We start from the raw sequence: 26,872 nt of genomic DNA on the forward strand, positions 1-26,872 counted from the left end.
AGCTATCTTTATCTCGCACTTAAACTGCTCCCATGCTTGTATAAAATTAGAGTCATTTTGTAACATATGCTTAATATATTCTTTAACTTTAGTGGTAAACTCTTCATCCAGCAGCAGTTTTTCATTAAATTTCCATAGCTCCCAATTGAACTTTGTTGCCTTACTTTTCATGCCTAGAGTAATTATTACGAGGGAGTGGTCACTAAAGCTCATGGGAAGTGTTTCATATTCCGAGCACAAGGGCACACAATCAATGGGAACATATATTCGGTCCAACCTTGCATGACAGCTACCTTGAAAGTGCGTGAACTTTGCTTGGCCTTCATGCGTCATTATACAGCCAACATCTTCAAGCTCTGCCTCAATAACAATGTCAATAAGTACTTCTGCACTCTTGTCACGAAGGACACGGTCTGTTGTTCTATCTTCCGGTCTACAGACACAGTTGAAGTCTCCAAGCAGGAGAACACGCCTCTCATGTATTAGGAAGGATTTCATATAGTGAAAAAACTCTTCCCGCTCAAACGTTCTAGTCGGCGCATAAACGCAAATCACTCTCCAGTCCAATCCAGAAAAACTGAAATCACATATCAAAAGCCGACCACTCTCACACGAGAACACAGACTGCACACACTCTATGCAATTTCGAATGAAGATGACACATCCCCCCGATCTTCCAACCGCATTACAAACGCAAACACTATATCTAGAACGATATATTTCAGCCATTTTCTCTGTTTGTTGTTCGCTTTCCATTTTGCTCTCTTGAACTGCTAGCACATCAATTTCATTCTCCAGCAGAATGCGGTTCAGCTGCAGTTGTCTCCGACGCGTTGACAGCCCCCTCACATTTAGCGTGGCTACGCGCAAGCTAGTGGTTAAATTGGTCGCCATCTCAAGAAATTATAAATCGCGAAACATATATCACTCACATCGCTTTTGCAGAAAGACAGCATTGCGGTTGATCTGTTGCATGGGATGACCATTCTTCCTTTTTGGCGAGTCCGTCCGTCGTTCCAAGCGCTGCTCCCGATCATGGACCGGGCTTGTAACGTCTCGACCGGAAAGGGTTCCCCCGCTATGGCAGAGGCACAGGTGACACAGTTCTCCGGTCTGGGGGCACGTTCGGCCTTGGCTTGAAGGACGCCCTGCGAAGGGGGGCTGCCTTCAGTGGAGGCTGTCCGCTTTCCGCTCCTCCTTGGATTGATTCCTCGTTGACACTGTCTTCGTGCACCCGCTTCACAGGCAAGGTAGAAGCAGCTGGCATCTTAGCTTCAGTGTCCCCCTGTACCTCACTGTGTTGCGTAGCCGAAGCTGGGCTTGCAGCACTGGCATTGCCGTCTTCTTTCGTGGGTGTCTCGGTCCCAGCAACATTCAGCAACGGAACAATCACATCTGACTCACAGTGCTCTTTAAGGGCAGGGGTCTTCTCAGAGGATTGTTCTTTCTGCACTGCATCCTCAGTGATTCCACGGCTAGCTTCCTCGGCGTCCACTGCGTCCATCAAGTGCTCGCCTGCCACTTCACTCGGCACGGGGCCTGCAACGTTGGCATACGTGCGCACACACTGCGACTCGTCATGGCCGTAGCGACGACACAGCCCGCAGCGCGGCACACGACAATCCCGACGTATATGTCCTTTCCCCCGGCACCGGAGGCAAAGCGGGGCTCTGCCTGGGACGTGGACGAGTGCGACGTCCTCGGCGACTCGAAGCGATGCGGCAGGTCCTCAATGGTTACGCCCACTTTTAGCTTCAGCTTGACCGTTCGAGTCGTTGAAGCCTTGTCGACACACCCTTGCACTTTCCACTTTTCTCTTGATATTTCGGTAACTTTTCCAAAAGCCGCCAACGCCGCTCGCACATCATCGTCGTGCACGCCGTGAAGCAGCCAGAAAAGTTTTAACCTGATGCCTTGGTTACAGGGGTCAATGACCACGCATCGGTGCTCCTTCACTTCGAAAGCTTCGGCTTGCAAAATCTTCGTTTTGCCCTCTTCACCTTTAAACGTTACCGCCCATACGTGATTCATTTGATATGCCCCGAGGGCAACCACTTCCGGCAAAAGTGAAAGACGAGCGAGGGAGTCTCGAAAGTGCTCCACCCGGTACGGCCTGGCTTTTATGTCGCCATGAAAAAAAACAGTATGCTAAACACTCGAACCTGTAGGCAGATGCGGTAGAACCAGTTCATAATCCTTGGCAGGCCTTTCCGTACTCCTGATTCCACGGCCCAGCTGGGCCGCTGAATCCGCTCCTTGGCTCCTTGGGATCCCATGACGAACACGTCGGTCACGCTCGGTGGCCGGAAGTAGAATCTGAACCACCGACGCGCTTGTCTCTCCGTAGATACAGCGTCGTACAGTGAAACTGTACTGACACAAGGCTATGACATACAACGGAGTGGATGAGCGAGTGCTGTAAGAGTCAAATAAAACTAATCAGTATGATGTGCACGCTCCAGTGGTTCACATTGAAGCAAATAAAAAGTCAACTGCGTCGGCCGGGAATCAGGCAGGCGAGTATTCTACCACTAAACCACCGACGCGCTTGTCTCTCCGTAGATACAGCGTCGTACAGTGAAACTGTACTGACACAAGGCTATCACATACAACGGAGTGGATGAGCGAGTGCTGTAAGAGTCAAATAAAACTAATCAGTATGATGTGCACGCTCCAGTGGTTCACTTTGAAGCAAATAAAACCACTGAACCACCGACGCGCTTGTCTCTCCGTAGATACAGCGTCGTACAGTGAAACTGTACTGACACAAGGCTATGACATACAACGGAGTGGATGAGCGAGTGCTGTAAGAGTCAAATAAAACTAATCAGTATGATGTGCACGCTCCAGTGGTTCACTTTGAAGCAAATAAAAAGTCAACTGCGTCGGCCGGGAATCGAACCCGGGCCACCCGCGTGGCAGGCGAGTATTCTACCACTGAACCACCGACGCGCTTGTCTCTCCGTAGATACAGCGTCGTACAGTGAAACTGTACTGACACAAGGCTATGACATACAACGGAGTGGATGAGCGAGTGCTGTAAGAGTCAAATGAAACTAATCAGTATGATGTGCACGCTCCAGTGGTTCGCTTTGAAGCAAATAAAAAGTCAACTGCGTCGGCCGGGAATCGAATCCGGGCCACCCGCGTGGCAGGCGAGTATTCTACAACTGAACCACCGACGCGCTTGTCTCTCCGTAGATACAGCGTCGTACAGTGAAACTGTACTGACACAAGGCTATGACATACAACGGAGTGGATGAGCGAGTGCTTTAAGAGTCAAATAAAACTAATCAGTATGATGTGCACGCTCCAGTGGTTCGCTTTGAAGCAAATAAAAAGTCAACTGCGTCGGCCGGGAATCGAACCCGGGCCACCCGCGTGGCAGGCGAGTATTCTACCACTGAACCACCGACGCGCTTGTCTCTCCGTAGATACAGCGTCGTACAGTGAAACTGTACTGACACAAGGCTATGACATACAACGGAGTGGATGACCGAGTGCTGTAAGAGTCAAATAACACTAATCAGTATGATGTGCACGCTCCAGTGGTTCGCTTTGAAGCAAATAAAAAGTCAACTGCGTCGGCCGGGAATCGAACCCGGGCCACCCGCGTGGCAGGCGAGTATTCTACCACTGAACCACTTTTTTTTTCTTTATTGCCATGAAACACAGAACAAAAATACACATGATAAAACACGTCAACTACACTTGAGCTAACGCGTACGCGGCTAAAATCTTTTCAGGTTCACCAACTCATCAAATAGACATTGCCAATGTGGTGGATCCTGCTGCATCCTGAAAGTTTCGCGTATATACACCGCACTTTCAATGAAGTTTTCACGCGCAGATCGTGTATTTATATCTGCGTGACGCACCTGCATTCGTGTTTTCCACAAACTATGGAGGCCAAGAAGCATAATTAAATCATAAGCTGCATCATCGTTCTGAACTGGTAGGAATCTGATACCGTACGGAGTTAGGGGAAGTTCCTTTTTAATTGTCCTTTGGAGGACGTCCCATGGAAAGACAGCATCCCAACACTGTAAGAAGACGTGTTCAATTGTCTCCGGTTTTTTTGCACAACAGGCAATTTGTTGTCCATGGGACGAAGATACCTTTTTCATTCAGCCAGGTTTTAACAGGGAGCGTATTAGAGTGAAGTTTGAAAAGGAACGTTTTAGCAGATGGCCTCACGGGCATCTTCTTGACTCTTTTCAAAACGTCCTGCCCTGGGCCTCCACAGTGTAATGCCCGGTAAAAAGGCACCGGCAGCATCACGTCAATGAGATCTTTATACAGTTTTTTTCTAGGAACATTGTAAAGGTAATCAAAAGAAAACCGCACTTCAAGCAACTTGCACGAAAAAACAACCTCGCGCAGGTAGCCAGTCACAGTACCAGGCATGTTTTCACATGACACAATCCATTCAGGGAGCAGCCTCTGTAATCGCACTTGCATCACAGTTCTTAGAAAGGTATCTTTTTGATCACGGAGGAATATAAATCGCGAAACCACCTGACGCAAGAACAGATGTGCAAGGCCAAGCCCGCCCCTTTTAACAGAAACAAACAAATTCGTCCGGGCGGTTTTTTCCCATGTGGATGCCCAAATAAAAACAGCAAAAACGCGGTGCATTTTCTGAATTGAGGTTCGTGAGATACACAACACATTTATGAGGTACCACAGCCTCGAAATAAGAAAAACATTGCAAATAGAAGCGCGCGAAAACATTGACAGTTGCCTTCCTTGCCACGCATCCGCTTTTTCTTTCACTCTGGATGTTTCTTCCACCCAGTGCACGTTGGGATCTTGATAACATTCTAAAGGCACGCCTAGATATCGTGTTGGGAGTGCAGACAATCGCAGCTTACAGAAGAAATCAGGTGTCAAGTCCCATTCACCGTGCCAAAACCCAGAGCTTTTCTCCCAATTGATCTTACATCCAGTTTGATCACAAAATGTTTGGACGACACCCGTGGCTTCACAGATGCTCTTTCTAGTTGCACAAAACACTGCTATGTCATCAGCATATGCTAGCATTGTCACGTGTGCTGATTGCAGCTTAAACCCTAAAATGCGATCGCTATCAATGATAGCCAAGCAAAGTGGCTCTAAATACAGTGCAAACAGCAGGGGTGAGAGCGGGCAGCCCTGCCTTACCGATGAACGTACTGCGATGCTGTCAGTCAGTTCACCATTCACTATAATACGGGTCGTGCAGTTCGCATACGCCATTTTAACACCCTCCACTATGACTTTTCCAAGGTTAGAATGCTCCAAAATGGAAAACAGAATTTCGTGAGAAACTCGGTCAAAGGCTTTCGCCAAATCTAACTGCATCATGGCTATCTGACCACCGAGTGCATCAACACATTCTAGTACGGTTCTTGCGACATGTATATTCGTGGCAATGGATCGACCTTTGATGCCGCACGTTTGATGAGACCCAACCAATTTCTTTATTACGCTTTGCAGTCGTTTTGCTAAAACCTTCATGTACACCTTGTAGTCGACATTGGTGAGGCTAATCGGTCGATATGACCCCACCAACAGTCGTTTCTCCGGATCATCTGTCTTGGGTATTAGAAGAATGTGCGATGTAGAGAAAGAGAATGGGACAGTATTACGTTCATAAGCTTCAGTGATTACACAGAGCAAAAACAGAGCCGCATACTGCTGAAAAGTTTTAAAGAAGGCAGCGCTTAGACCATCCGGCCCAGGGGCCTTCCCAGTTGTCCGGTCATCTATTGCAGATACTATCTCCTGCAACGTTATCGGTGTTTCTAGGCGCGCTTTACTTTCGTCATCCAGTGCAGGCATCCGTCTTAGAAAATCTCTTTGAAAGCCGCCTACAGTCTGAGGCTTAGCGCTAAGCAGTTCCTCGAAGTGCTCTGCTACCGCACGCTGAATATCTTCAGCATCTTCAGTGATATGGCCGGCATATCTTATACTCCTTATTTCTTTCTGGCAGGCGTATCTTTTCTCGTCTGCTAGCGCTCGTTTTGTCGGTACTTCTTCAGCCCAAAGTTTTTCAGCCCTTGCACGTATGACAGCCGCTGTGTATCTTTCGCTGTCGGTTGTTTCCAACTCACTTTTTATCTCTCGTATTTTACTGGCGAAATGCGATGGCACAGAACTTTCCATGCTCAGAAGAAACTGGAGTTGTTCATTCAGTTCTTTTTCTTTTTCTTTCTCTTTATGCCGCACCTTACTGCTCTTTTCTATAGATTTCAATTTGACCCACTCTTTGAACCTATCCCATTCCTCTGCAAAACATACTGGTCGCATAGCAAGACGATTTTCAAACTCGGTCTTAACTTCCGTAAGGAACTCTTCATCGGCGAGAAGTTTGGCATTCAGTTTCCATAGGTACCAGTTAAATCGCGATTTCTTTCCTGCCCTACCGAACACTGCACTCACGAGACAATGATCGCTGAAAGACACAGGTTTGACCTCATATGCAGTACATAGGGAAACAAGATCCACTGAGGCATACACCCTGTCCAATCGAGCATGGCTATCTCGCTGAAAGTGCGTGAACTCTGGTTGGTTTCCAGTGGAGAACACACTACCAACGTCCTCAAGGCCGTATTCATGCACAAGTGCATTCAACTGCTCGGAGCTTCTGTCACTTCGAGGTTTACACTTAGCCGCTCGGTCCACAGCTGCGCACACACAGTTGTAGTCACCAAGTACAAGCAAGATTTTGTCGACCTTCAACCACGATTCAATAGACTCAAAAAACAATTCACGTTCGCGTTCGGAATTGGGAGCATACAAACACAACACACGCCAGCATAAATTACAGTAGGTAAAATCAGTAACCAAAAGCCGACCACTTGGACAGGCAAAAACGAACTCTACGCTTACTCCCAGCGTGTTACGTATAAATAAAAGGCATCCACCCGATACACCAACAGAATGGCAGACACACACGTAAAAGTTTGCTTGAAAAGAAGCCACCATACGGTCAGTGCTTTCTTGGCTCTCAATCTTTGACTCTTGCACAGCTGCTACATCTATATCATTATCTAAAAGGAGGCGACTGAGCTGGCATTGTCACCTTCTCGCTCCCAGCCCTCTGACATTCAAAGTAGCTACGTGTAACGGCGAATTAAGCTTGAGAGTCATGTAGTAGCGAGAGACGCCCGTACCCGCATGGTGCCTACCTTCATGATTGCGTGGCCTCCGCTTCTGAAGAACAGTGGCATATGTGTGCATGTATTGTCCTCCCAGCAGAACGTCGGGCTGCATACAAACGAAGTCCAAGCACCGTCTGTCATTTTTGCTCACACACGCCCCGCTTGGTTGCAGAATGTTCCTGACGCTGGTCGGTAGGGAGCCGACCCACAAATCGTTCAGGACACCACAAAAACTACGGAGGCGGTTTCCCCGCCTGCCGCGTGTCGGCCGAGAAGTTCGGCTTCGGTCTTAACGTTGCTCTTCGGATGCCCGAAGTTGTCGGCGGCGGCTCACTACAAACACCGCCTGGCAGCTGAGTCCCCTCGACGCTTTCTTCGTGTGGACGTTTCGCGGCAATAAAGGCTGCTGTCTCCGGCCCAACCTCCATGGCATCAGTACAAAAAGGCTCAGTGCGGAGATGCTCCTCAGCGTCAGAAAAATTGATTACATCTTCTGATGCTTCCTTAGATGCGCCTTCATGGTCCTGTGACGGATCTTGCAAGGCTTGCAGAGTTTCACTCTCTTGACTGGGCACCGTCACCTTATGCTTTGTTAAAACAGTCATGGAAGGCGCGTCCTGTTTTGTTGACTGACCTCTAATGTCAGCAGCCTCCTCCGCATCCACCTCGTCCATTATTAACTCCGACGAGTCTTCGCTGGTCCCAGGTCCGGCAATTCTAGCGTAGGTACGAGCACAATGGCTGTCTTCATGCCCGAACCGTCGACAGGTTCCGCAGCGAGGAACCCGGCACTCTTTGCGGATGTGACCCGTACTCCGGCAGCGTAGGCACAGCGGGGGTCTGCCTGGCACAATAACGAGCGCCAGCTCACCGCTAACATTCAGCTGATGCGGCAGGTCGTCGAGCTTCATGCCAGCTTTCAGCTTCAGCGTGACGAGTCTAGTAGTTGAGCCCTTTTCTAACATACCTTTAACTCGCCAGCGCTCCCGTGTAACTTCGGATACCTTTCCGTACGGCGCAAAGGCAGCACGAACATCCTCGTCTGGCACGTTGTGAACAGCCAGTGAAGTTTCAGCCTCACATGCTGGTTTGCCGGGTCAATTACCAAGCAGCGACCGTTTTTCACACACAACTCGCCTACACTAACAAGCTTGGTCACCGCTTCAGAATCCTTGAGAGTGACAGCCCAGACGTGGCTCATCCGATACGCCCCCATCGCAACAACATCGGGGATCAGCGAATGCTGTGCCAAAGCGTCACGGAAATCTTCCACCCGGTACGGGCGGGCCCTGATATCGGCATGCAAAAAAACCGTATTCAAAACAAACCGACCTGTTGGCAGTGCAGGCAAAACAACTTGATAAGTACTATCCTGTTCAGCAGTCCTGTTACCGCGGCCTGACATGGCCGCTGAGGCCGCTCCTGAGGAGCCCTGCATCCTGCGTCCGATCACTGGCGTGGCCGGAAGCAGAATCCTACCACTGAACCACCGACGCGCTTGTCTCTCCGTAGATACAGCGTCGTACAGTGAAACTGTACTGACACAAGGCTATGACATACGACGGAGTGGATGAGCGAGTGCTGTAAGAGTCAAATAAAACTAATCAGTATGATGTGCACGCTCCAGTGGTTCACTTTGAAGCAAATAAAAAGTCAACTGCGTCGGCCGGGAATCGAACCCGGGCCACCCGCGTGGCAGGCGAGTATTCTACCACTCAACCACCGACGCGCTTGTCTCTTCGTAGATACAGCGTCGTACAGTGAAACTGTACTGACACAAGGTTATGACATACAACGGAGTGGATGAGCGAGTGCTGTAAGAGTCAAATAAAACTAATCAGTATGATGTGCACGCTCCAGTGGTTCACTTTGAAGCAAATAAAAAGTCAACTGCATCGGCCGGGAATCGAACCCGGGCCACCCGCGTGGCAGGCGAGTATTCTACCACTGAACCACCGACGCGCTTGTCTCTCCGTAGATACAGCGTCGTACAGTGAAACTGTACTGACACAAGGCTATGACAGACAACGGAGTGGATGAGCGAGTGCTGTAAGAGTCAAATAAAACTAATTAGTATGATGTGCACGCTCCAGTGGTTCACTTTGAAGCAAATAAGAAGTCAACTGCGTCGGCCGGGAATCGAACCCGGGCCACCCGCGTGGCAGGCGAGTATTCTACCACTGAACCACCGACGCGCTTGTCTCTCCGTAGATACAGCGTCGTACAGTGAAACTACTGACACAAGGCTATGACATACAACGGAGTGGATGAGCGAGTGCTGTAAGAGTCAAATAAAACTAAACAGTATGATGTGCACGCTCCAGTGGTTCACTTTGAAGCAAATAAAAAGTCAACTGCATCGGCCGGGAATCGAACCCGGGCCACCCGCGTGGCAGGCGTGTATTCTACCACTGAACCACCGACGCGCTTGTCTCTCCGTAGATACAGCGTCGTACAGTGAAACTGTACTGACACAAGGCTATGACAGACAACGGAGTGGATGAGCGAGTGCTGTAAGAGTCAAATAAAACTAATCAGTATGATGTGCACGCTCCAGTGGTTCACTTTGAAGCAAATAAAAAGTCAACTGCGTCTGCCGGGAATCGAACCCGGGCCACCCGCGTGGCAGGCGAGTATTCTACCACTGAGCCACCGACTTTTTTTTTTCTTTATTGCCGGTCCTCGGCTTTCACAAAACAAAGACAAACAAAAAAAAACAATATGTACACAGTTATACAAGAAGCGAAATCCCCCAGAGAGGACCAGGCTTTTTCACATTAAAATTCTCTGAGTGTTGTCAAAGGCTCTAGCCTTGAAAGCCACTCAGGGACAGGATTCCGTATCTTCTGTATTTCTACAAACTTGCAGATGCTCTCTCGAAAATATATACGCGCTGGACGCGCTTCGGGGTCACAGTAGTACCCGGCCATACGAGAGCGCCATATACTGTGGAGGCCCACCAGCACGACTAAATCGAACGGGATCCCACCCTCATTTTTTGTTGGCAAGTACCTAATTCCGTGTGAATGCAACGGGAGCTGTTTCTTCATGGTCCTCTGTAGCACGTCCCAAAAATAAACCCCTTCCCAACAGTGCAAAAAAACATGGTCTATGGTCTCCAGTTGCTTGCAGATTAAGCAGTTTGGTCCCCACGGTAGAAATATCTCTTTTTCTTCCAAAAAAGATTTGGGGTAAAGTTCCAGTGTGCACTTTAAAAAAAAAAACTCTTGACTTCCGGCGATACATTCATTTTTTTAACCCTTTGCAACACATTACCGCCGGGGCCTCCACAGTACAAGGCCCTGTACAACGGCACCGGAAAGATAACATCGCACATATCTCTGTACAACGTTTTCCTTGCTCCGCTGCTCAAATATTCCTTTGAAAACCGAGTAGTTAAGAATCTTACGCTAGTTACTATCTCTCGGAAATAACTAAAAATGCCTCCTGTCATGCATTTTGTTGCAACTACATACTCTGGCAAGGCTCGCCCTAGCCTTACTTGGCACACTGTGCGCAGGAAAGGATCTTCAACATCACGGAAAAACAACAATCTGTTTACCAGTTGCCTCACAAATAAGTGTCCCAGCCCTAGGCCTCCGTCTTTGACCCGTCTGAACAAGTTTGTCCGCATGCACCTTTCCCAGCTAGAGGCCCATACAAAAACCGCAAAAATTCGATGTACCTTTTGTAGGTTAATTCGCGAGCAGTGGAGCACTTGCATCACATACCACAGTTTACTAATAAAAAACAGGTTACACACAGTAGCTCTTGCAAACACGGATAAATGAGTACCTTTCCACTTTAATGCTTTTTCTTGTGTCTCTTGTGCCTGCACCTTCCAATACTGTTCAGTATCTCTGTAAAATTCTAACGGGACTCCAAGGTACTTTACAGGGGTCGTACACCAGGTCACATTAGCGAAAGTGTGAGGAGTATCCGGCCATTCTCCGTGCCAGAACCCCACGCACTTTCCCCAGTTCACCTTGCTTCCCGTGACCAAACTAAATCTTTTAACACCTTCTACCGCACTGCTAATGCTGTCCTTTGTGACACAGAAAATTGCTACATGATCTGCATATGCTAGGACTTTCACTTCCGCTTCATGCAGCCGAAAACCATGAACAGCATTATTCTGTATTATGTGCAAGCACCAAGTTTCAACATACATACAAAACAAGAGTGGACTGAGGGGGCAACCCTGACGCACCGAACGTTCCACGTTAATGGGGGCCCCCAACGATTTATTAACAATTAACTTTGTAGTGCCGTGTCGGTACGCCATGGCCACACCCTCAGTGATAGTAGAACCTACATTGATATGATCTAAGATAGAAAACAAAATCTCATGAGCAACACAGTCAAACGCTTTTTCAAGATCTAGCTGGAGAATTGCCACAGGTACCCCAGTGACGTCGCTACTCTCCAGCACACACCTTGCCTTATGAATATTGTAAGCAATAGACCTGTTCTTTATGCCACATGTTTGATGAGGGCCAACAATTTCTTTAATAACGCTCTGAAGCCTCGCCGCCAACACCTTCATGAATATTTTATAATCGACGTTCGTTAGTGAGATCGGCCTATATGCAGTAACCTGTCTGAGTTTTATAGGATCATCTGTTTTAGGGATGAGGACGGTATGGGCCGCACCGTAAGACGGGGGCAACTCCTTACGATCATAGGCATCATTAAACAGCAAAGTCAAAAGTGGGGTTAAATCCGTTTTAAACGCTTTGTAAAAAGCTGCACTTAACCCATCTGGGCCAGGAGACTTTCCCGGGTTCAAGTTCTCTATTGCTCGTTCAACTTCTTTTTCACTAATTCGCCTCTCCAAGCTTTCCTTTCGGGATTCATCGAGCCTAGGCAAAGCGCCGAGAAACTCGCCTTTAAATCTGTGCACGTCAACTTCATGTTGTGCGAACAACGCCTGATAGTAATCAAAGAAAGCATGATGGATGCGATCGCTATCGGTCACTAACCCACCCGCTCCTTCGCACTCCTGTATTTCGTTGCGTCGAGCGTGCGCTTTTTCCATTCCTAAAGCCCGCTTAGTGGGCGTCTCCCCTGCAACCAATTCTTCCGCTCTCGCCCTCACTATCGCCCCTCGATATTGGTCTTCCTCGATAAGTTCAAGCTTTTGCTTTGTTTTCTTAATATCTTCCTTACCTATGCCGGGCGTTTTACATTCCTGCGCCAACAATTTTTCAAGTATATCTCTCAGCTGCTTTTCCTGTAAACTTTCCTGGCGCTTTAGCAAAGTAGACCGCTCAATGGCCTTCATCTTAAATTCTTTGGCTAGTACCCACTGGAGCCCGATTTCGTTTTGACACTCATTTACTATTTTGGTAATTTTCTCCGTCACATACTCAGCGAAAATTTGGTCTTTTAGAAGTTTACAATTTAATTTCCACAGCTCCCATGAAAATCCACTGGCTCGCTTCCTTTTGCCTAGAGTGCATATCACTGCACAGTGATCTGAAAAGGCCACTGGTAAAACTCGGTATTTTTGACACTTTGGTATTAAGTCCAGTGACATGTAAATCCTGTCGAGGCGAGCATGACTAATACCTTGAAAGTGGGTGTATTGCACACTACGTTCACCGTCTAAACACTACGCCACATCATCTAATGCATATTCATCTATCAGTCGTGACAATAAGTCTGTACTTCTGTCCCTGAAGGCTCGGGTGCTGCTTTTATCGCGAGCCGCCAGAACACAATTGAAATCGCCCATGAGCACTATCTGTTTCTCACTAGTGCAGTAATATTTCAGGCTCTCAAAAAAGGAACACCTATCCTCCAATTCATTAGGTGCATAAACACAGATAACCCGCCATTCTATATTCTCAAAACCGAAATCACAAATCACGTATCGCCCTGTCTCTCCGGAAGCATAAGTCTGCACGTTAAGTCCAGGCAACTTTTTTACAAGAAGGACGCACCCAGCAGAAGTTCCGACTGCATGGCTCACAACGGCATAATACTTCGACGTGAAGCGCTGCACCATGCTCCCGGTCTCTTCCTCTCCCTCGACTTTGGTCCCTTGAACGGCTAGCACATCGATGTCACTGTCCGTTATAAGGCACAACACCTGGTTCTGCTTTTTCTTCGTTGCTAACCCTCTAACATTAAGCGTCCCGAATGTCAGAGCAGGGGTTGGATCCATTTTAATATAGAGTGAAGAGACCGAGAGCATTTGCGCTCACCTTTCGAGTCTAGCACCCGGCTAGACGCCTTTGTTTCCGCCGCAGCCCTCCGGTGCGGCTGCATGGTCTTGCAGCGGCGGTGGCTTATCGCTGGCCCGCTTGTCCCCCAGAAAGTTCGGCTTCGGTCTGAGAGAGGACCGCCGGGACTGGACCGTTTTCGTAGGCGGCTCCTCAACGCTTGACGCTGTTGTTTTGTCCTCTCCATCACCAGACTGGGCGTGAGGCCGTTTGGCCGAGACATTGCCCGCACGAACATTGCACTGTTGCTGTTGCTCCTCGCTGCTCGTCGAGGCCATCATCCCGGGTTCCGTAGCTGCCAAAAAGCTATCTTCCTTCTCCTCAGTATCAGCCCAGGCCGCTGCCGAGTCTTTTCCTTCAGGTTGCCTCTCTGCCTCACTTGACACGTTTGTGTTTCTGCTAGAAGTCCCAGAAGAGACGGTCGCCGCTTCCGGCTTGCCTACTTCCTCGACTCCTTTCGCCGCTTCCTCCGCCTCTGATACGTCCATCTGGTGTTCAGCTATCTCCTCCCTCGATGCGAGCCCCGTGGCCACCGCATATGTACGGACACACTCACTGTCGACGTGGCCGTAACGCCTGCATTTCGAACACCGGGGCACCTTGCATTCACGTCTAACGTGACCGCTACCACGGCAGCGCAGGCACTGCATAGGCCGCCCAGGCACCACAACAAGGGCCAACTCACCGGCGACTCGCAGCTGGTGAGGTAGGTCATCGGTCTTAATACCGGGTTTCAGTTTCAGGAGAACTGTTCTCGTTGTTGACCCCTTCTCTTTGACGCCTTGGACGCGCCACCGCTCCCGGGTCACCTCGGTTACGTTACCGAAAGCAGCAAAGGCCGTCCGGATGTCGTCGTCGGCCCCACCGTGCAACATCCAGTGCAGTCGCAGCTTCACCTGTTGGTCCTCTGGGTCGATGACGATGCAGCGACGTCCCTTTACTTTTACTTGTTTCAACGCAGCCAGTTTCTTCGTTGCTTCAGCGCTGCTGAGCGTGACAGCCCAAACGTGGTTAATCTGGTACGCCCCCAACGCCACAACATCGGAGAGCGCACCAACGTTGGCAAGGGCATCGCGAAAATCTTCCACCTTGTACGGCCTATTGCGCACGTCGCCGTGCAAAAACACGGTGTTTAAAACAACACGTCCTGTAGGCAGCATCGGCAAAATCAACTCATAGTCCTTATCATCCGTATCAAGATTCCTGTTTCCGCGGCCGGCAAGGGCCGCTGTCGCCGCTCCGCTGGAGCTCATGATTCCGCGACCGTCCCGCTCAGTGGCCGGTAGTAGAATGACCACTGAACCACCGACGCGCTTGTCTCTCCGCAGATACAGCGTCGTACAGTGAAACTGTACTGACACAAGGTTATGACATACAACGGAGTGGATGAGCGAGTGCTGTAAGAGACAAATAAAACTAACCAGTATGATGTGCACGCTCCAGTGGTTCACTTTGAAGCAAATAAAAAGTCAACTGCGTCGGCCGGGAATCGAACCCGGGCCACCCGCGTGGCAGGCGAGTATTCTACCACTGAACCACCTTTCTTTTTTTCTTATTGCCTGGCTTTGACACAAATACACCGCACTGGCACTCAAAACAACAGGAAAAAAGGAATAATATATGTACACAAAGGTAGCTAGCGTTGCCTAACACCCACTGAGAGGCAGGCATTGTCATGTTAAAATTCCTTGAGCACCGTCAAAGGTTCCAGCTTTGACAGCCACTCGGGAGCACATGGTTGCAATTTAAGCACGTCGAGCCATCGCTGCACACTTTCACGGAAATACATGCGGGCTGGCCGTGCATCTGGATCGCAGTGATAACCAGCCATTCGTGCGCGCCATATACTGTGGAGGCACATTAACATAACCTCGTCTAACGGCATATCATCGTGGTTATCCAATGGCAAATACCTAATGCCATGGGAATCAAGTGGCAACTGTTTTTTTATTGTCCTTTGCAGAACATCCCACAAATATACCCCCTCCCAGCAATGCAAAAACACGTGATCTATTGTCTCTGGCTGTTTGCAGATGAGACATTGGGCCCCCCACGGTAGGAACATACCCTTCTCCTCCATAAATGATTTTACACTCAAAGTACCGGTATGTAGCATAAAGAAAAAAGTTTTAGCTCCCGGAGCAACTTGCATTTTCTTTACGCGTTTTAATACATTACTTCCTGTGCCTCCATAGTATAAAGCTCGGTACAAGGGAACCGGGAACACCACTTCACAAACATCCTTGTATAATGTTCTCCTGTTAACATTACTTAAATACTCTTTCGAAAAACGTGCACTTAAGAATTTCACGCTCAAAACAATTTCCCTAAAGAATCCAAACAGAGAACCAGGCATACATTGAGTATAAACTACGAAATCAGGCAACGCTCGACCAAGTCTTTGTTGACACACTGTGCGCAGGAATGGATCGCTGGCATCCCTAAAAAACATAAACCGGTTGACAATCTGTCGCACAAACAAATGACCCAGACCAAGCCCCCCATGCTTCACCTGCCGGAACAAATTTGTCCGACCGCACCTCTCCCAACTCGAGGCCCAAACAAACACCGCAAAAACTCGATGCAATTTTTGCACATTTACACGGGAGCAATGCAACACTTGCATCACATACCATAGCTTACTAATTAAAAACAGGTTGCAAACTGCGGCTCTTGCAAATATTGATAATTGAGCGCTTTTCCATTTCTCCGCTTTTTCACGGGTTTCTTTGACCTTCTCTAGCCAGTATGGCTCACTTTCCTTGTAAAATTTCAAGGGCACACCCAAGTACTTTGCAGGCGTTGTAACCCACGACACATTAGCGAAAGTGTCGGGGGTCAGCTGCCATTCACCGTGCCAAAATCCCAAGCACTTACCCCAGTTAACTTTACTCCCTGTGACTTTGCTAAAATGTTTTACCACATCCACTGTCCTCTTTATACTCTCTTTATTCACACAAAAAACCGCGACGTCATCTGCGTAAGCCAGCAATTTGACTTCTGACTCCTGCAGTCGAAAGCCATCAATGTCATTGTTTTGTAGGATGCTTAAACACAATGTTTCAATATAAATGCCGAACAAAAGAGGGCTGAGGGGGCAACCTTGGCGCACCGAACGTCGTACGTTGATGGGGGCCCCCAGTGACTTATTGACAATTAATCTCGTAGTGCAGTTACGGTACGCCAAGGCCACTCCCTCTCGAATAACAGAGCCGACATTAACATAGTCTAATATACTGAACAGAATAGTATGTGCCACACAATCAAAAGCTTTCTCCAAGTCCAACTGCAGTAACGCAACCCATGCATGAGTTGCATCGCAGCATTCGAGCACACTCCGCGCGTTGTGAATGTTCTGAAAGATAGATCGCCCTTTGATACCGCACGTTTGGTGAGGGCCCACTAGTTCGCATATAACCGTTTGTAGTCTGCCAGCAAGCACCTTCATATAAATCTTGTAATCAACGTTTGTCAGAGCAATGGGCCTGTAAGACGACAACTGCCTAAGCTTATCTGGTTGGTCAGTTTTCGGAATAAGTACTGCGTGCGACGATCCGAAAGACGCAGGCAGTGCCTTCCGTTCATACGCTTCATTAAATAAGGCACACAACAAAGGAGATAGCTGTTCCTTGAACACTTTATAAAAAGCCGCACTCAGGCCATCAGGCCCGGGTGATTTCCCTGGGTTTAAATTTTCTATTGCCTGCTGCACTTCTTTTTCGCTTATTGGCCGCTCCAGTCTTTCTTTTTGTTCCTCGTCAATTTTTGGCATCGCGTCAAGAAAGGATTCTTTAAAACGGTCCAAATAAACCTCTAGGGACGAAAATAGATCTTCATAATACTCCCAGAAAGCTTTCGCGATTCCTTCGTTATCGGTTTCTGTGCGTCCTCCCCAATCTACCTCTGCCACGTGATTTCGCCTTGCATTTGCTTTTTCTATTCCCAAACATCTTTTTGTCGGCGTCTCATCCATGGCCAATTTTTCCGCTCTTGCACGCACTAACGCTCCTTGGTATCTGTCTTCTTCTATCAAGTTAATTTGTTCTTTTATTTTTCGAATATCCTCTATCCATCTGCCGGGTGCCTCACATTCCTGTTCGTGTAGTTTTGCAAGCAAAGCCTTAAGCTGGGTTTCTGTAATTTTCTTCTCGTACACCAGGCAACTTGATCTGTCAATGGCTTTAATTTTTTTCTGTTCCTTGCACAACTCCCACTGTTTCCAGATTTCGAGCAAGGTCCCTGGCCTCACTTTAATCAATTCATTCAATACCACGCGTCTAAAGGCATCATCATTAAGCAATTTATTGTTCAATTTCCATAACTCCCAGCTAAATGCATTGCTTCGTTTTTTGGTGCCGAATAAGCATTGCACCAAACAGTGATCCGTGAATGTCATAGGCACCACTCCGTATTCATTGCATGAATGAATCAAATCCAGCGACGCGTAAATTCTGTCCAAACGCGCGTGGCTAGAACCTTGGAAGTGCGTGTACTGAACGGCACGCGGTCCTTCCACGCAATCAGCCACATCCTCCATATTCCATTCGCTTATTAACTGGCATAACATTTCCGCGCTCTTGTCTCTGAATCCGCGTGTGCTGGTTTTGTCTCGAGCATTCAGCACACAGTTAAAATCGCCCACCAATACTACCTGCCTTTCCGTACTTAACTGCTGCATAAGATTCTCGAAAAACACTGTTCTTTCTTCCACACAGTTAGGAGCGTACACACAAATAATGCGCCACTCAACACCGCTGTATCCACAATCAGCCACAACCCACCGTCCAGAAGAGCATGAAGAGTAGCCCTTTACAACCAGACCAGGCAGCTTTTTGACAAACAATACACACCCGGCCGATGTCCCAACTGCGTGGCTAACAATGGCGTAAAATCTTGCCGTGAAACGTCGCACCATGCTCCCGGTCTCTTCATCCCCATCAACCTTAGTTTCTTGCACGTCAAGCACGTCAACATCGTGGTCAGTTAAGAGCCGGTGCACCTGGCTCTGCTTCTTTTTGCCGGCCAATCCTCTGACATTTAACGTGGCTGCTCTTAAGTTGGTTTCGGGCGCCATTTTCATCAAGGGTGAAGAGACCGAAAGCATGGTGCTTACCTTTCCCGTCTAGCGCGTTGCTAGACGCCGTCATTGGATCCATCCCCGTCCGGTGCGAGTGGCTGACCCGGCAGCGGGGGCACTTTATCCGCTGCCCGTATCTCCGATGAAATGTTGGGCCTGGGACGTAGCGTGGACCGCCGGGATTGCCCCGTTTTTGCTGGTGGCTCGTCGACGCTGGGGGCTGACGCCTGGTTACCTTCGGGTTCGGACTGCGTGTGGGATCGCTTGGCTGGGGCTGGGACGCCTGGCTTACGAACACCGCTGGTGTCCGAGTGCTCCTCCCCATTATCCTGTTCCATACCATTCGCCGGCTCCAGTGACGTGCCTTCCTCATTGCTAGGGAGCTCAGGTTTCGTGTCTGCTCTCCCCACCTCTCTCGCAGCATTGCTGTTTTCTGCCGAGTCCACCGACGAATCTGTCTCCCGTGTCTGCGTTCTCACTTCTCCGGCACCTTTCGCCGCCTCCTCCGCCTCGACTACGTCCATGGTGAGCTCTGCCGACCGTTCCGTAGTTCCATGTCCCGCGGCCGAAGCGTACGAAAGCACACAGGCAGCCTCGTCATGTCCGTAGCGTCTACACTTTGGACAACGCGGTACCTTACATTCTCGTCGAACCTGACCGGTACCGCGGCAGCGCAGGCACAGCATCGCTCGCCCAGGCACCACGACAAGGGCTAGCTCTCCGGCTACTCGCAGCTGGTGAGGTAAGTCGTCGACCTTAATGCCGGGTTTTAATTTCAGGAGCACAGTCCTCGTGGTGGACCCCTTCTCCTTGACGCCTTGAACTCTCCACCTCTCCCGGGTCACCTCGGTCACATTCCCAAAAGCAGCAAAAGCCGTCCGGATGTCGTCGTCTGCCACACCGTGCAACATCCAGTGAAGTCGCAGCTTCACCTGTTGGTCTTCGGGATCGATAATAAGGCAACGGCGTCCCTTAACATTGAGTTCCTTAAAAGCCGCCAATTTCTTCGTTGCTTCTGTGCAGCTAAACGTGACCGCCCAAACATGGTTGATCTGATACGCCCCCAACGCCACAACGTCGGGGAGCGCACCAGCGTTGGCAAGGGCGTCGCGGAAATCATCGACCCTGTATGGCCTGACTCGCACATCACCGTGCAAAAAAAGCGTGTTAAAAACAACGCGTCCGGTAGGCAAAGTAGGCAGAATAATCTGATACTCGCTGTCGTTCATGTCGTCGAGCCTGTTTCCGCGGCTGGAAAGGGCCGCTATCGCCGCTCCGCTGGAGCACATCATTCTGCGACCGTTCACTACGGTGGCCGGAAATAGAATGTCTACCACTGAACCACCGACGCGCTTGTCTCTCCGTAGATACAGCGTCGTACAGTGAAACTCTACTGACACAAGGCTATGACATACAACGGAGTGGATGAGCGAGTGCTGTAAGAGTCAAATAAAACTAATCAGTATGATGTGCACGCTCCAGTGGTTCACTTTGAAGCAAATAAAAAGTCAACTGCGTCGGCCGGGAATCGAATCCGGGCCACCCGCGTGGCAGGCAAGTATTCTACCACTGAACAACCGACGCGCTTGTCTCTCCGTAGATACAGCGTCGTACAGTGAAACTGTACTGACACAAGGCTATGACATACAACGGAGTGGATGAGCGAGTGCTGTAAGAGTCAAATAAAACTAATCAGTATGATGTGCACGCTCCAGTGGTTCACTTTGAAGCAAATAAAAAGTCAACTGAGTCGGCCGGGAATCGAACCCGGGCCACCCGCGTGGCAGGCGTGTATTCTACCACTGAACCACCGACGCGCTTGTCTCTCCGTAGATACAGCGTCGTACAGTGAAACTGTACTGACACAAGGCTATGACATACAACGGAGTGGATGAGCGAGTGCTGTAAGAGTCAAATAAAACTAATCAGTATGATGTGCACGCTCCAGTGGTTCACTTTGAAGCAAATAAAAAGTCAACTGCGTCGGCCGGGAATCGACTCCGGGCCACCCTCGTGGCAGGCGAGTATTCTACCACTGAACCACCGACGCGCCTGTCTTTCCGTAGATACAGCGTCGTACAGTGAAACTGTACTGACACAAGGCTATGACATACAACGGAGTGGATGAGCGAGTGCTGTAAGAGTCAAATAAAACTAATCAGTATGATGTGCACGCTCCAGTGGTTCACTTTGAAGCAAATAAAAAGTCAACTGCGTCGGCCGGGAATCGACTCCGGGCCACCCTCGTGGCAGGCGAGTATTCTACCACTGAACCACCAACGCGCTCGTCTCTCCGTAGATACAGCGTCGTACAGTGAAACTGTACTGACACAAGGCTATGACATACAACGGAGTGGATGAGCGAGTGCTGTAAGAGTCAAATAAAACTAATCAGTATGATGTGCACGCTCCACTGGTTCACTTTGAAGCAAATAAAAAGTCAACTGCGTCGGCCGGGAATCGAATCCGGGCCACCCGCGTGGCAGGCGAGTATTCTACCACTGAACCACCGACGCGCTTGTCTCTCCGTAGATACAGCGTCGTACAGTGAAACTGTACTCACACAAGGCTATGACATACAACGGAGTGGATGAGCGAGTGCTGTAAGAGTCAAATAAAACTAATCAGTATGATGTGCACGCTCCAGTGGTTCACTTTGAAGCAAATAAAAAGTCAACTGCGTCGGCCGGGAATCGAATCCGGGCCACCCGCATGGCAGGCGATTATTCTACCACTGAACCACCGACGCGCTTGTCTCTCCGTAGATACAGCGTCGTACAGTGAAACTGTACTGACACAAGGTTATGACATACAACGGAGTGGATGAGCGAGTGCTGTAAGAGTCAAATAAAACTAATCAGTATGATGTGCACGCTCCAGTGGTTCACTTTGAAGCAAATAAAAAGTCAACTGCGTCGGCCGGGAATCGAACTCGGGCCACCCGCGTGGCAGGCGAGTATTCTACCACTGAACCACCGACGCGCTTGTCTCTCCGTAGATACAGCGTCGTACAGTGAAACTGTACTGACACAAGGCTATGACATACAACGGAGTGGATGAGCGAGTGCTGTAAGAGTCAAATAAAACTAATCAGTATGATGTACACGCTCCAGTGGTTCACTTTGAAGCAAATAAAAAGTCAACTGCGTCGGCCGGGAATCGAATCCGGGCCACCCGCGTGGCAGGCAAGTATTCTACCACTGAACCACCGACGCGCTTGTCTCTCCGTAGATTCAGCGTCGTACAGTGAAACTGTACTGACATAAGGCTATGACATACAACGGAGTGGATGAGCGAGTGCTGTAAGAGTCAAATAAAACTAATCAGTACGATGTGCACGCTCCAGTGGTTCACTTTGAAGCAAATAAAAAGTCAACTGCGTCGGCCGGGAATCGAATACGGGCCACCCGCGTGGCAGGCGAGTATTCTACCACTGAACCACCGACGCGCCTGTCTCTCCGTAGATACAGCGTCGTACAGTGAAACTGTACTGACACAAGGCTATGACATACAACGGAGTGGATGAGCGAGTGCTGTAAGAGTCAAATAAAACTAATCAGTATGATGTGCACGCTCCAGTGGTTCACTTTGAAGCAAATAAAAAGTCAACTGCGTCGGCCGGGAATCGAATCCGGGCCACCCGCGTGGCAGGCGAGTATTCTACCACTGAACCACCGACGCGCTTGTCTCTCCGTAGATACAGCGTCGTACAGTGAAACTGTACTGACACAAGGCTATGACATACAACGGAGTGGATGAGCGAGTGCTGTAAGAGTCAAATAAAACTAATCAGTATGATGTACACGCTCCAGTGGTTCACTTTGAAGCAAATAAAAAGTCAACTGCGTCGGCCGGGAATCGAATCCGGGCCACCCGCGTGGCAGGCGAGTATTCTACCACTGACCCACCGACGCGCTTGTCTCTCCGTAGATACAGCGTCGTACAGTGAAACTGTACTGACACAAGGCTATGACATACAACGGAGTGGATGAGCGAGTGCTGTAAGAGTCAAATAAAACTAATCAGTACGATGTGCACGCTCCAGTGGTTCACTTTGAAGCAAATAAAAAGTCAACTGCGTCAGCCGGGAATCGAATACGGGCCACCCGCGTGGCAGGCGAGTATTCTACCACTGAACCACCGACGCACCTGTCTCTCCGTAGATACAGCGTCGTACAGTGAAACTGTACTGACACAAGGCTATGACATACAACGGAGTGGATGAGCGAGTGCTGTAAGAGTCAAATAAAACTAACCAGTATGATGTGCACGCTCCAGTGGTTCACTTTGAAGCAAATAAAAAGTCAACTGCGTCGGCCGGGAATCGAATCCGGGCCACCCGCGTGGCAGCCGAGTATTCTACCATTGAACCACCGACGCGCTTGTCTCTCCGTAGATACAGCGTCGTACAGTGAAACTGTACTGACACAAGGCTATGACAGACCAGGGAGTGGATGAGCGATTGCTGTAAGAGTCAAATAAAACTAATCAGTATGATGTGCACGCTCCAGTGGTTCACTTTGAAGCAAATAAAAAGTCAACTGCGTCGGCCGGGAATCGAATCCGGGCCACCCGCGGGGCAGGCGAGTATTCTACCACTGAACCACCGACGCGCTTGTCTCTCCGTAGATACAGCGTCGTAGAGTGAAACTGTACTGACACAAGGCTATGACAGACCACGGAGTGGATGAGCGATTGCTGTAAGAGTCAAATAAAACTAATCAGTATGATGTGCACGCTCCAGTGGTTCACTTTGAAGCAAATAAAAAGTCAACTGCGTCGGCCGGGAATCGAACCCGGGCCACCCGCGTGGCAGGCGAGTATTCTACTACTGAACCACCGACGCGCTTGTCTCTCCGTAGATACAGCGTCGTACAGTGAAACTGTACTGACACAAGGCTATGACAGACAACGCAGTGGATGAGCGAGTGCTGTAAGAGTCAAATAAAACTAATCAGTATGATGTGCACGCTCCAGTGGTTCACTTTGAAGCAAATAAAAAGTCAACTGGGTCGGCCGGGAATCGAATCCGGGCCACCCGTGTGGCAGGCGAGTATTCTACCACTGAACCACCGACGCGCTTGTCTCTCCGTAGATACAGCGTCGTACAGTGAAACTGTACTGACACAAGGCTATGACATACAACGGAGTGGATGAGCGAGTGCTGTAAGAGTCAAATAAAACTAATCAGTATGATGTGCACGCTCCAGTGGTTCACTTTGAAGCAAATAAAAAGTCAACTGCGTCGGACGGGAATCGAACCCGGGCCACCCGCGTGGCAGGCGAGTATTCTACCACTGAACCACCGACGCGCTTGTCTCTCCGTAGATACAGCATCGTACAGTGAAACTGTACTGACACAAGGCTATGGCATACAACGGAGTGGATGAGCGAGTGCTGTAAGGGTCAAATAAAACTAATCAGTATGATGTGCACGCTCCAGTGGTTCACTTCGAAGCAAATAAAAAGTCAACTGCGTCGGCCGGGAATCGAATCCGGGCCACCTGCGTGGCAGGCGAGTATTCTACCACTGAACCACCGACGCGCTTGTCTCTCCGTAGATACAGTGTCGTACAGTGAAACTGTACTGACACAAGGCTATGACATACAACGGAGTGGATGAGCGAGTGCTGTAAGAGTCAAATAAAACTAATCAGTATGATGTGCACGCTCCAGTGGTTCACTTTGAAGCAAATAAAAAGTCAACTGGGTCGGCCGGGAATCGAATCCGGGCCACCCGCGTGGCAGGCGAGTATTCTACCACTGAACCACCGACGCGCTTGTCTCTCCGTAGATACAGCGTCGTACAGTGAAACTGTACTGACACAAGGCTATGACAGACAACGCAGTGGATGAGCGAGTGCTGTAAGAGTCAAATAAAACTAATCAGTATGATGTGCACGCTCCAGTGGTTCACTTTGAAGCAAATAAAAAGTCAACTGGGTCGGCCGGGAATCGAATCCGGGCGACCCGTGTGGCAGGCGAGTATTCTACCACTGAACCACCGACGCGCTTGTCTCTCCGTAGATACAGCGTCGTACAGTGAAACTGTACTGACACAAGGCTATGACATACAACGGAGTGGATGAGCGAGTGCTGTAAGAGTCAAATAAAACTAATCAGTATGATGTGCACGCTCCAGTGGTTCACTTTGAAGCAAATAAAAAGTCAACTGCGTCGGCCGGGAATCGAATCCGGTCCACCCGCGTGGCAGGCGAGTATTCTACCACTGAACCACCGACGCGCTTGTCTCTCCGTAGATACAGCGTCGTACAGTGAAACTGTACTGACACAAGGCTATGACATACAACGGAGTGGATGAGCGAGTGCTGTAAGAGTCAAATAAAACTAATCAGTATGATGTGCACGCTCCAGTGGTTCACTTTGAAGCAAATAAAAAGTCAACTGCGTCGGCCGGGAATCGAACCCGGGCCACCCGCGTGGCAGGCGAGTATTCTACCACTGAACCACCGACGCGCTTGTCTCTCCGTAGATACAGCGTCGTACAGTGAAACTGTACTGACACAAGGCTATGACATACAACGGAGTGGATGAGCGAGTGCTGTAAGAGTCAAATAAAACTAATCAGTATGATGTGCACGCTCCAGTGGTTCACTTTGAAGCAAATAAAAAGTCAACTGCGTCGGCCGGGAATCGAATCCGGGCCACCCGCGTGGCAGGCGAGTATTCTACCACTGAACCACCGACGCGCTTGTCTCTCCGTAGATACAGCGACGTACAGTGAAACTGTACTGACACAAGGCTATGACATACAACGGAGTGGATGAGCGAGTGCTGTAAGAGTCAATTAAAACTAATCAGTATGATGTGCACGCTCCAGTGGTTCACTTTGAAGCAAATAAAAAGTCAACTGCGTCGGCCGGGAATCGAACCCGGGCCACCCGCGTGGCAGGCGAGTATTCTACCACTGAACCACCGACGCGCTTGTCTCTCCGTAGATACAGCGTCGTACAGTGAAACTGTACTGACACAAGGCTATGACATACAACGGAGTGGATGAGCGAGTGCTGTAAGAGTCAAATAAAACTAATCAGTATGATGTGCACGCTCCAGTGGTTCACTTTGAAGGAAATAAAAAGTCAACTGCGTCGGCCGGGAATCGAATCCGGGCCACCCGCGTGGCAGGCGAGTATTCTACCACTGAACCACCGACGCGCTTGTCTCTCCGTAGATACAGCGTCGTACAGTGAAACTGTACTGACACAAGGCTATGACAGACAACGCAGTGGATGAGCGAGTGCTGTAAGAGTCAAATAAAACTAATCAGTATGATGTGCACGCTCCAGTGGTTCACTTTGAAGCAAATAAAAAGTCAACTGGGTCGGCCGGGAATCGAATCCGGGCCACCCGTGTGGCAGGCGAGTATTCTACCACTGAACCACCGACGCGCTTGTCTCTCCGTAGATACAGCGTCGTACAGTGAAACTGTACTGACACAAGGCTATGACATACAACGGAGTGGATGAGCGAGTGCTGTAAGAGTCAAATAAAACTAATCAGTATGATGTGCACGCTCCAGTGGTTCACTTTGAAGCAAATAAAAAGTCAACTGCGTCGGCCGGGAATCGAACCCGCGCCACCCGCGTGGCAGGCGAGTATTCTACCACTGAACCACCGACGCGCTTGTCTCTCCGTAGATACAGCGTCGTACAGTGAAACTGTACTGACACAAGGCTATGACATACAACGGAGTGGATGAGCGAGTGCTGTAAGAGTCAAATAAAACTAATCAGTATGATGTGCACGCTCCAGTGGTTCACTTTGAAGCAAATAAAAAGTCAACTGCGTCGGCCAGGAATCGAATCCGGGCCACCCGCGTGGCAGGCGAGTATTCTACCACTGAACCACCGACGCGCTTGTCTCTCCGTAGATACAGCGTCGTACAGTGAAACTGTACTGACACAAGGCTATGACAGACAACGCAGTGGATGAGCGAGTGCTGTAAGAGTCAAATAAAACTAATCAGTATGATGTGCACGCTCCAGTGGTTCACTTTGAAGCAAATAAAAAGTCAACTGGGTCGGCCGGGAATCGACTCCGGGCCACCCGTGTGGCAGGCGAGTATTCTACCACTGAACCACCGACGCGCTTGTCTCTCCGTAGATACAGCGTCGTACAGTGAAACTGTACTGACACAAGGCTATGACATACAACGGAGTGGATGAGCGAGTGCTGTAAGAGTCAAATAAAACTAATCAGTATGATGTGCACGCTCCAGTGGTTCACTTTGAAGCAAATAAAAAGTCAACTGCGTCGGACGGGAATCGAACCCGGGCCACCCGCGTGGCAGGCGAGTATTCTACCACTGAACCACCGACGCGCTTGTCTCTCCGTAGATACAGCGTCGTACAGTGAAACTGTACTGACACAAGGCTATGGCATACAACGGAGTGGATGAGCGA

General features: G+C 49.4%; 6 non-coding genes across 6 annotated transcripts; all 6 read right to left on the reverse strand.

Annotated features, from left to right (window-relative positions):
• Positions 1-2,881: 2,881 nt before the first annotated feature.
• Positions 2,882-2,952, reverse strand: TRNAG-GCC (transfer RNA glycine (anticodon GCC)). Its single transcript has one exon. It is a non-coding gene; the product is annotated as a tRNA-Gly (tRNA).
• Positions 2,953-3,347: 395 nt separating this feature from the next.
• On the reverse strand, positions 3,348-3,418 carry TRNAG-GCC (transfer RNA glycine (anticodon GCC)). The gene has a single exon. It is a non-coding gene; the product is annotated as a tRNA-Gly (tRNA).
• A 5,618-nt stretch (positions 3,419-9,036) lies between these two features.
• On the reverse strand, positions 9,037-9,107 carry TRNAG-GCC (transfer RNA glycine (anticodon GCC)). Its single transcript has one exon. It is a non-coding gene; the product is annotated as a tRNA-Gly (tRNA).
• A 162-nt stretch (positions 9,108-9,269) lies between these two features.
• Positions 9,270-9,340, reverse strand: TRNAG-GCC (transfer RNA glycine (anticodon GCC)). Its single transcript has one exon. It is a non-coding gene; the product is annotated as a tRNA-Gly (tRNA).
• A 15,515-nt stretch (positions 9,341-24,855) lies between these two features.
• Positions 24,856-24,926, reverse strand: TRNAG-GCC (transfer RNA glycine (anticodon GCC)). The gene has a single exon. It is a non-coding gene; the product is annotated as a tRNA-Gly (tRNA).
• Positions 24,927-25,321: 395 nt separating this feature from the next.
• Positions 25,322-25,392, reverse strand: TRNAG-GCC (transfer RNA glycine (anticodon GCC)). Its single transcript has one exon. It is a non-coding gene; the product is annotated as a tRNA-Gly (tRNA).
• Positions 25,393-26,872: the final 1,480 nt, after the last annotated feature.

Source organism: Amblyomma maculatum, chromosome 4 (genome assembly GCF_055883805.1).
Source record: "Amblyomma maculatum isolate TAMU_Amacu chromosome 4, ASM5588380v1, whole genome shotgun sequence".
Lineage (NCBI taxonomy): Eukaryota > Metazoa > Arthropoda > Arachnida > Ixodida > Ixodidae > Amblyomma > Amblyomma maculatum.